Source organism: Triticum aestivum, chromosome 2A, assembly GCF_018294505.1.
Source record: "Triticum aestivum cultivar Chinese Spring chromosome 2A, IWGSC CS RefSeq v2.1, whole genome shotgun sequence".
In the NCBI taxonomy this organism is placed as follows: domain Eukaryota; kingdom Viridiplantae; phylum Streptophyta; class Magnoliopsida; order Poales; family Poaceae; genus Triticum; species Triticum aestivum.
Window position 1 is genome coordinate 549,649,559 of NC_057797.1, and position 10,059 is coordinate 549,659,617.

Here is a 10,059-nt window from a genome sequence, read left to right on the forward strand (position 1 = left end):
TAACCCGCTAACAGCCACGACCAATGCCGATTTTCCATGTGTAAAATTATCATTGGCCATCGGAACCACGTGTCGGTTCCGCGTTGGCGCAGGTGTCACTCATCCAATGGGCGAGATGTGCCTATGATATGTTGACACGTGGACCGGCCCAAAATTGGCACATAACGATTAAATGGGCCGGCCCAACTAAAGCCCACAAGATTTTGCGGACCATAATGGGCCGACCCAGCTAAAGGCCCATGAGATTTCGCCGACCATAGTGAGTCGGCCCAGCTAAAGGACCACAAGATTTTGAGGACACTAGTGGGCCGGCCCGTTAACAGGCTGCCCTATTTTGGGCCAAATGCCGACCCATATTTGATCTAGTCCATTAACAGTCTGCCACGTTCCGGGCCTAATAAATGCCCATATGAGATCTGGCCCGTTAGAATCCTACCACGTTCTGGGCCAAATTACGGCCCAGATCAGATCCGAACCTTTAAGAGGCTTTGGGATAAATTATGGCCCATATCAGATTCATCCCTTCAACTGAACGCTATGCTTTTGGGCCCACTTGTTAAAGGCCCATTTAGTAATTCGGCATGATATTAGTTTCGGCCTATTAAAGGCTCGTTTAACATTTCAGCCCTATATTTATTTCGGCCTGTTAAAAGCCCGTCATATAGTTGGGCCGAACTACGGCCCAGTTTGCATCCCGCCGGCTCATAGCCGATAATCTGATTGGGCAAAACAAGTACCGAGACAATTTTGGCATGTTAATGGCCTGTGATATGATTGGCACAATCATGGGCCGAGGTCTATTTCGGCCCACGAGCTGTTCAGCCTGTTTCAGGCCCAACCAACTTTTCAGCCTCCTAAAAGCCCATTGAGTTCTTGCGAAAATAGGGCCGGCTGTTTACTCGGCCTATTAAATGCCCAAATCTACTAGTGGGACAGTTTACATTTAGGCATGTTAACGGACCAAGATGGCTGGGCCCATGATGCGGATCATACATAGTGATTTGCATGACGGCCCAATTATGTACCATAATTTTACTGTTTGGCCGGTTTACTGCGAAGACAGGATATATATACAGTAAAAATAACTGCAGCATTGTGAATAAGAAAAAACCTAGACTATACAACAAATAAATTATGACATATTACATCCACTAGGCATCAAAGTTCGCCACTATGATAATAAAGCACAAGCAAACAGCAGATTACATACACTGGGCATCAAAGATCGCCACTAGTGCAAATAAACACGCCGACAAAATAATATACAAAATCGACAGCACTTCAATAGAGTTCAAGAAAGGTTAGCCCTGCTCAGGAGGTGCAGCGCAAGCAGCTGAGCAAGCTGATGAGACTACGCTTGTTTGACACTTATATCCTCCTCACTCTGAAAGATAAACAAGCAGACAGATGACATGTTTTGCACATATAAGTATCAATGTTGACAATTCATCACATTTCTTACTAACGAGTAAAGTGACACAGTTTAAAATAGCATTAACACAATATGGTATTGTTCAGGTTAAGACATGGCAGGAAATGGCATTGTGAAGGAGTTGGAAGCTTCACGACACCACTGGATTACAGATCAAGAACTCATAAGTATCAATGGTTAGTGTGGTATCAATTTATTCCATTTTAGATTGGCAAATAAAGATACGGTTTAAATATCACGGGTGGTCATACAACTTGCGTTGGATGTGCAGTTTAGTGCTAGAACTATCAAAATACATTTTTCTGGTCATACAACTTGCATTTTGGTGCACATACGGTCATTCCCTCCGTATCCACCGCTGGCATAGCAAGCCACATATGCATGGCGCCACTGTCAGTGAGCGAAAACATACCGGAGCAACCCGTGTGTGGTAAACTTGCACGGACGCCCCTCAACTTGTTACTATGTGCGCAAAACAACCCCTACAAAGGCGGGAACAAGCCGAAGACGACTTGGTCACGCGACACATAGTTGGCGTCGTTGGCGTTTTGGGCGACCTGCACGGCGTCAAATGTCGCCTGCTCCTGCACGGCGATTCTGCGAGAGCTCGGATGTCGTGGATTCAATGGACTTGGTCGCTGGTCTCGCCGCTGCGTGGTTCGTCTGTCTGTCACGCGTACGGGCATCGGAGCTGAGGAGAGAGATAACAGAGATTGCTATAGGAAAGAGGCGGGTGTAGATACATAGCCAGAATTGGCTCATTACCCAACTGCTATATGGTGTCGAGTAATATTGCCAGGTCCTGGGTTCGAATTGTTGGGGAACGTAGCAGAAATTCAAAAATTTCCTACGTGTCACCAAGATCTATCTATGGAGAAACCAGCAATGAGGGGAAGGAGAGTGCATCTACATACGAGATCGCTAAGCGGAAGCATTCAAGAGAACGGGGTTGAAGGAGTCGTACTCGTCGTGATCCAAATCACCGGAGATCCTAGTGCCGAACGGACGGCACCTCCGAGTTCAACACACGTACAACCCGGTGACGTCTCCCACGCCTTGATCCAGCAAGGAGAGAGGGAGAGGTTGAGGAAGACTCCATCCAGCAGCAGCACAACGGCGTGGTGGTGGTGGAGGAGCGTGGCACTCCAGCAGGGCTTCGCCAAGCACCGCGAGATATGAGGAGAAAGAGAGGGAGGGTTGCACCAACGAGAGAGATCAAATTGCGTGTTGTGCGCAGCCCCTAGGCCAAGTATATATAGGGAAAGGGGAGGGGGCTGCGCCCCCTCTAGGGTTCCCACCCCTAGGGGGGCGGCAGCCCTAGATGGGTTTTGGGTGGCGGCCAAGAGGGGGAGGAGAGGGAGGCGCAGGGAGCATGGGCCTTAGGGCCCATCTGCCCTTAGGGTTTGCCCCCTCTCCCCTTCTAGGCGCATGGGCCGTGGTGGGAGGCGCCCTAGCCCACCTAGGGGCTGGTGCCTTCTCACACTTGGCCCATGTATGCCTCTGGGGCCCATGGCCCCCCCCGGTAGACCCCCAGACCCCTCCGGTGGTCCCGGTACATTACCGATAAACCCCGAAACCTTTCCGGTGACCAAAAACAGGACTTCCCATATATAAATCTTTACCTCCAGACCTTTCTGGAACTCCTCGTGACGTCCGGGATCTCATCCGGGACTCCGAACAACATTCGGTAACCACATACAAACTTCCTTTATAACCCTAGCGCCATCAAACCTTAAGTGTGTAGACCCTACGGGTTCGGGAGACATGCAGACATGACCGAGACGTTCTCCGGTCAATAACCAACAGCGGGATCTGGATACCCATGTTATCTCCCACATGCTCCACGATGATCTCATCGGATGAACCACGATGTCAAGGACTTAATCAATCCCGTATATAATTCCCTTTGTCTAGCGGTACGATACTTGCCCGAGATTCGATCGTCGGTATCCCGATACCTTGTTCAATCTCGTTACCGGCAAGTCTCTTTACTCATTCCGTAACACATCATCCCGTGATCAACTCCTTGGTCACATTGTGCACATTATGATGATGTCCTACCGAGTGGGACCAGAGATACCTCTCCGTCACACGGAGTGACAAATCCCGTCTCGATTCGCGCCAACCCAACAGATACTTTCGGAGATACCCGTAGTGTACCTTTATAGCCACCTAGTTACGTTGTGACGTTTGGCACACCCAAAGCATTCCTACGGTATCCGGGAGTTGCACAATCTCATGGTCTAAGGAAATGACACTTGACATTAGAAAAACTTTAGCGAACGAACTACACGATCTTGTGCTAGGCTTAGGATTGGGTCTTGTCCATCACATCATTCTCCTAATGATGTGATCCCATCATCAATGACATCCAATATCCATGGTCAGGAAACCGTAACCATCTATTGATCAACGAGCTAGTCAACTAGAGGCTTACTAGGGACATGGGGTTATCTATGTATCCACACATGCATCTAAGTTTCCTATCAATACAATTCTAGCATGGATAATAAACGATTATCATGAACAAGGAAATATAATAATAACTAATTTATTATTGCCTCTAGGGCATATTTCCAACAGTCTCCCACTTGCACTAGAGTCAATAATCCAGTTCACATCGATATGTGATTAACACTCAAGGTCACATCCCCATGTGACTAACACCCAAAGAGTTCTGGGTTTGATCATGTTATGCTTGTGAGAGAGGTTATAGTGAACGGGTCTGAACCTTTCAGATCCGTGTGGGCATTACAAATCTCTATGTCATCTCCTAGATGCAGCTACCACTTTCTATTTGGAGCTATTCCAAATAACTGTTCTACTATATGAATCCAGTTTACTACTCTGAATAATCTGGATCAGTGTCAATGTTTGCATCGGCGTAACCCTTTACGACGAACTCTTTTACCACCTCCATAATCGAGAAAATTCCTTAGTCCACTAGTTACTACGGATAACTTTGACCGCTGTCCTGTGATCCATTCTTGGATCACTCTTGTACCCCTTGACTGACTCATGGCAAGGCACACTTCAGGTGCGGTACACAGCATAGCATACTGTAGAGCCTACGTCTAAAGCATAGGGGACGACCTTCGTCCTTTCTCTCTATTCTGCCGCGGTCAGGTTTTGAGTCTTACTCAATGTTCACACCTTATAACACAGCCAAGAACTCCTTCTTTGCCGATCCATTTTGAACTCCTTCAAAATCTTGTCACGGTATGTATTCATTTGAAAGTACTATTAAGCGTTTTGATCTATCCTTATAGATCTTAATGCTCAATACTCAAGTAGCCTAATCCAGGTTTTCCATTGAAAAACACTTTTCAAATAACTCTACATGCTTTCCAGAAATTCTACATCATTTCCGATCAACAATATGTTAACAACATATACTCATCGGAAATTCTATAGTGCTCCCACTCACTTCTTTGGAAATACAAGTTTCTCATAAACTTTGTATACACCCAAAATCTTTGATCATCTCATCAAAGCATACATTCCAACTCCGAGATGCTTACTCCTGTCCTTAGAAGGACTACTGGAGCTTTGCATACTTATTAGCATCTTTCAGGATTGACAAAACCTTCCGGTTGTATCACATACAACCTTTCCTCAAGAAAATCGTGAGGAAACAATGTTTTGACATCCTATCTGCAAGATTTCATAAATAACGCAGTAATTGCTAACATAATTCCAACAGACTCTTAGCATCGCTACGGGTGAGAAAGTCTCATCGTAGTCAACTCCTTGAACTTGTCGAGAAACTTCTTAACGACAAGTCGAGCTTTCTTAATGGTGACATTTACCATCATTGTCCGTCTTCCTTTAAAATCCATATGTACCCAACAGCCTTACGACCATCAAGTAGTTCTTCCAAAGTCTACACTTTGTTTTCATACATGGATCCTCTCTCGAATTTTATGGCCTGGAGCCATTTATCGGAATCCGGGCCCACCATCGCTTCTCCATAGCTCGTAGGTTCATTGTTGTCTAGCAACATGACTTCCAAGACAGGATTACGCACCACTCTGAAGTAGTACGCATCCTTGTCATCCCACGAGGTTTGGGAGTGACTTGATCTGAAGTTTCATGATCACTATCATAAGCTTCCACTTCAATTGGTGTAGGTGCCACAGGAACAACTTCCTGTGCCCCGCCACACACTAGTTGAAGAGACGGTTCAACAACCTCATCAAGTCTCCACCATCCTCCTACTCAATTCCATCGAGAGAAACTTTTCCTCGAGAAAGGACCCGATTCTCAAAACAATCCTTTATTGCTTTCGGATCTGAGACAGGAGGTATACCCAACTGTTTTGGGTGTCTTATGAAGATGCATTTATCCGCTTTGGGTTCGAGCTTATCAACCTGAAACTTTTCACATAAGCGTCGCAGCCCCAAACTTTTAAGAAATGACAGCTTAGGTTTCTCTAAACCATAGTTCATACGGTGTCATCTCATCGGAATTACGTGGTGCCCTATTTAAAGTGAATGTGGTTGTCTCTAATGCCTAACCCATAAACTATCGTGGTAATTCGATAAGAGACATCATGGTATGCATCATATCCAATAGGGTGCAGTTGTGATGTTCGGACACACCATCACACTATGGTGTTCCAGGCTGTATTAGTTGTGAAACAATTTCCACAATGTCTTAATTCTGTGCCAAACTCGTAATTAAGATATTCATCTCTATGATCATATCATAGATCTTTTATCCTCTTGTCACGACGATCTTTCAACTTCATCCTGAAATTACTTGAACCTTTCAATAATTCAGACTCGTGATTCATCAAGTAAATACACTCAACATCTACTCAAATCATCTGTGAAGTAAGAACATAACGATATCCACTACACGCCTCGGCACTCACTGGACTGCACACATCAAAAATGTATTACTTCCAACAAGTTGCTTTCTAGTTCCATTTTACTGAAAACGAGGCTTTCAGTCATCTTGCCCATGTGGTATGATTTGCATGTCTCAAGTGATTCAAAATCAAGTGAGTCCAAACAGTCCATTTGCATGGAGTTTCTTCATGCATATACACCAATAGACATGGTTCGCATGTCTCAAACTTTTCAAAAATGAGTGAGCCCAAAGATCCATCAACATGGAGCTTCTTCATGCGTTTTATACCGATATGACTTACGTGGCAGTGCCACAAGTAGGTGGTACTATCATTACTATCTTATATCTTTTGGCATGAACATGTGTATCACTACGATCGAGATTCAATGAACCATTCATTTTAGGTGCAAGACCATTGAAGGTATTATTCACATAAACAGAGTAACCATTATTCTCCTTAAATGAATAACCATATTGCGATAGACATAATCCAATCATGTCTATGCTCAACGCAAACACCAATCTCGATGGTAGAAGGAGCGTACGATATTTGATCATATCAACATTGGAACCACTTCCAACACATATCGTCAGCTCACCTTTAGCTAGTCTCCATTTATTTTGTAGCTTTTTATTTCGAGTTACTAACACTTAGCAACCGAACCGGTATCTAATACCCTGGTGCTACTGGGAGTACTAGTAAAGTACACATCAACACAATGCATATCCAATATACTTCTATCGATCTTGCCAGCCTTCTCATCTACCAAGTATCTAGGGTAATTCTGCTCCAGTGGCTGTTCCTCTTATTATAGAAGCACTTAGTCTCGGGTTTGGGTTCAACCTTGGGTTTCTTCACTAGAGCAGCAGCTGAATTGCCGTTTCATGAAGTATCCCTTCTTGCCCTTGCCCTTCTTGAAACTAGTTGTTTCACCAACCATCAACAATTGATGCTCCTTCTTGATTTCTACTTTTGTGGTGTCAAACATCGCGAATATCTCAAGGATCATCATATATGTCCCTGATATATTATAGTTCATCACGAAGCTCTAGCAGCTTGGTGGTAATGACTTCGGAGAAACATCACTATCTCATCTAGAAGATCAACTCCCACTTGATTCAAATGATTGTTGTACTCAGACAATCTGAGCACAAGCTCAACAATTGAGCTTTTCTCCCTTAGTTTGTAGGCTGAGAAAATCATCGGAGGCCTTATACCTCTTGACGTTGGCACGAGCCTGAAATCCCAATTTCAGGCCTCGAAACATCTCATATGTTTCGCGACGTTTCAAAACGTCTTCGGTGCCTCAACTCTAAACCGTTTAACTGAACTATCACATAGTTATCAAAATGTGTATGTTAGATGTTCGCAACATCCATAGACAACGTTCGAGGTTCAGCACACTGAGCGGTGCATTAAGGACATAAGCCTTCTATGAAGCAATGAGGACAATCCTCAGTTTACGGACCTAGTCCGCATAGTTGCTACTATCAACTTTCAACTAAATTTTCTCTAGGAACATATCTAAACAGTAGAACTGAAGCGCGAGCTACGACATAATTTGCGAAGACCTTCTGACTATGTTCAGGATAATTAAGTTCATCTTATGAACTCCCACTCAGATAGACATCCCTCTAGTCATCTAAGTGATTACATGATCCGAGTCAACTAGGTCGTGTCCGATCATCACGTGAGACGGACTAGTCAACATCAGTGAACATCTTCATGTTGATCGTATCTACCATATGACTCATTCTCGACCTTTCGGTCTTCTTTGTTCCGAGGCCATGTCTGTACATGCTAGGCTCATCAAGTCAACCTAAGTGTTTCACGTGTGTAAATCTGTCTTACACCCGTTGTATGTGAACGTTAGAATCTATCACACCCGATCATCACGTGGTGCTTCGAAACAACGAAGTGTCGCAATGGTGCACAGTTAGGGGGAACACTTTCTTGAAATTTTAAAGAGGGATCATCTTATTTACTACCGTTGTTCTAAGCAAATAAGATGCATAAACATGATAAACATCACATGCAATCAAATAGTGACATGATATGGCCAATATCATATTGCTCCTTTTGATCTCCATCTTCGGGGCTCCATGATCATCATCGTCACCGACATGACACCATGATCTCCATCATCGTGTCTTCTTGAAGTTGTCACGTCATCTATTACTTCTACTACTACAACTAACGGTTAGCAATAAAGTAAAGTAATTACATGACGTTTATGTTGACACGCAGGTCATAAATAAATTAAGATAACTCCTATGGCTCCTGCCGGTTGTCATACTCATCGACATGCAAGTCGTGATTCCTATTACAAGAACATGATCATCTCATACATCGCATATACCATTCATCACATCCTTTGGCCATATCACATCACATAGCATACCCTGCAAAAACAAGTTAGACGTCCTCTAATTGTTGTTTGCATGTTTTACGTGGCTGCTATGGGTTTCTAGCAAGAACGTTTCTTACCTACCAAAAACCACAACGTGATATGCCAATTGCTATTTACCCTTCATAAGGGCCCTTTTCATCGAATCCGATCCGACTAAAGTGGGAGAGACAGACACCCGCCAGCCACCTTATGCAACTAGTGCATGTTTGTCGGTGGAACCGGTCTCACGTAAGCATACGTGTAAGGTTGGTCCGGGCCGCTTCATCCCACAATGCCGCCGAATCAAGATTGGACTAGTAACAGTAAGCATATTGAACAAAATCAACGCCCACAACTACTTTGTGTTCTACTCGTGCATAGAATCTACGCAATAGACCTAGCTCATGATGCCACTGTTGGGGAACGTAGCAGAAATTCAAAAATTTCCTACGTCTCACCAAGATCTATCTATGGAGAAACCAGCAATGAGGGGAAGGAGAGTGCATCTACATACCCTTGTAGATCGCTAAGCGGAAGCGTTCAAGAGAATGGGGTTGAAGGAGTCGTACTCGTCGTCATCCAGATTACCGGAGATCCTAGTGCCGATTGGACGGCACCTCCGCGTTCAACACACGTACAACCCGGTGACGTCTCCCACGCCTTGATCCAGCAAGGAGAGAGGGAGAGGTTGAGGAAGACTCCATCCAGCAGCAGCACAACGGCGTGGTGGTGGTGGAGGAGCGTGGCACTCCAGCAGGGCTTCGCCAAGCACCACGAGATATGAGGAGAAAGAGAGGGAGGGCTGCACCAACGAGAGTGATCAAATCGCATGTTGTGGGCAGCCCCTAGGCCAAGTATATATAGGGGAAGGGGAGGGGGCTGCGCCCCCTCTAGGGTTCCCACCCCTAGGGGGGCGGCAGCCCTAGATGGGTTTTGGGTGGCGGCCAAGAGGGGGAGGAGAGGGAGGCGCAGGGAGCATGGGCCTTAGGGCCCATCTGCCCTTAGGGTTTAACCCCTCTCCCCTTCTAGGCGCATGGGCCATGGTGGGAGGCTCCCTAGCCCACCTAGGGGCTGGTGCCTTCTCACACTTGGCCCATGTATGCCTCTGGGGCCCATGGCCCCCCCCCCCCGGTGGACCCCCGGACCCCTCCGGTGGTCCCGGTACATTACCGATAAACCCCGAAACCTTTCCAGTGACCAAAACAGGACTTCCCATATATAAATCTTTACCTCCGGACCATTCCGGAACTCCTCGTGACGTCTGGGATCTCATCCGGGACTCCGAACAACATTCGGTAACCACATACAAACTTCCTTTATAACCCTAGCGTCATCGAACCTTAAGTGTGTAGACCCTACGGGTTCGGGAGACATGCAGACATG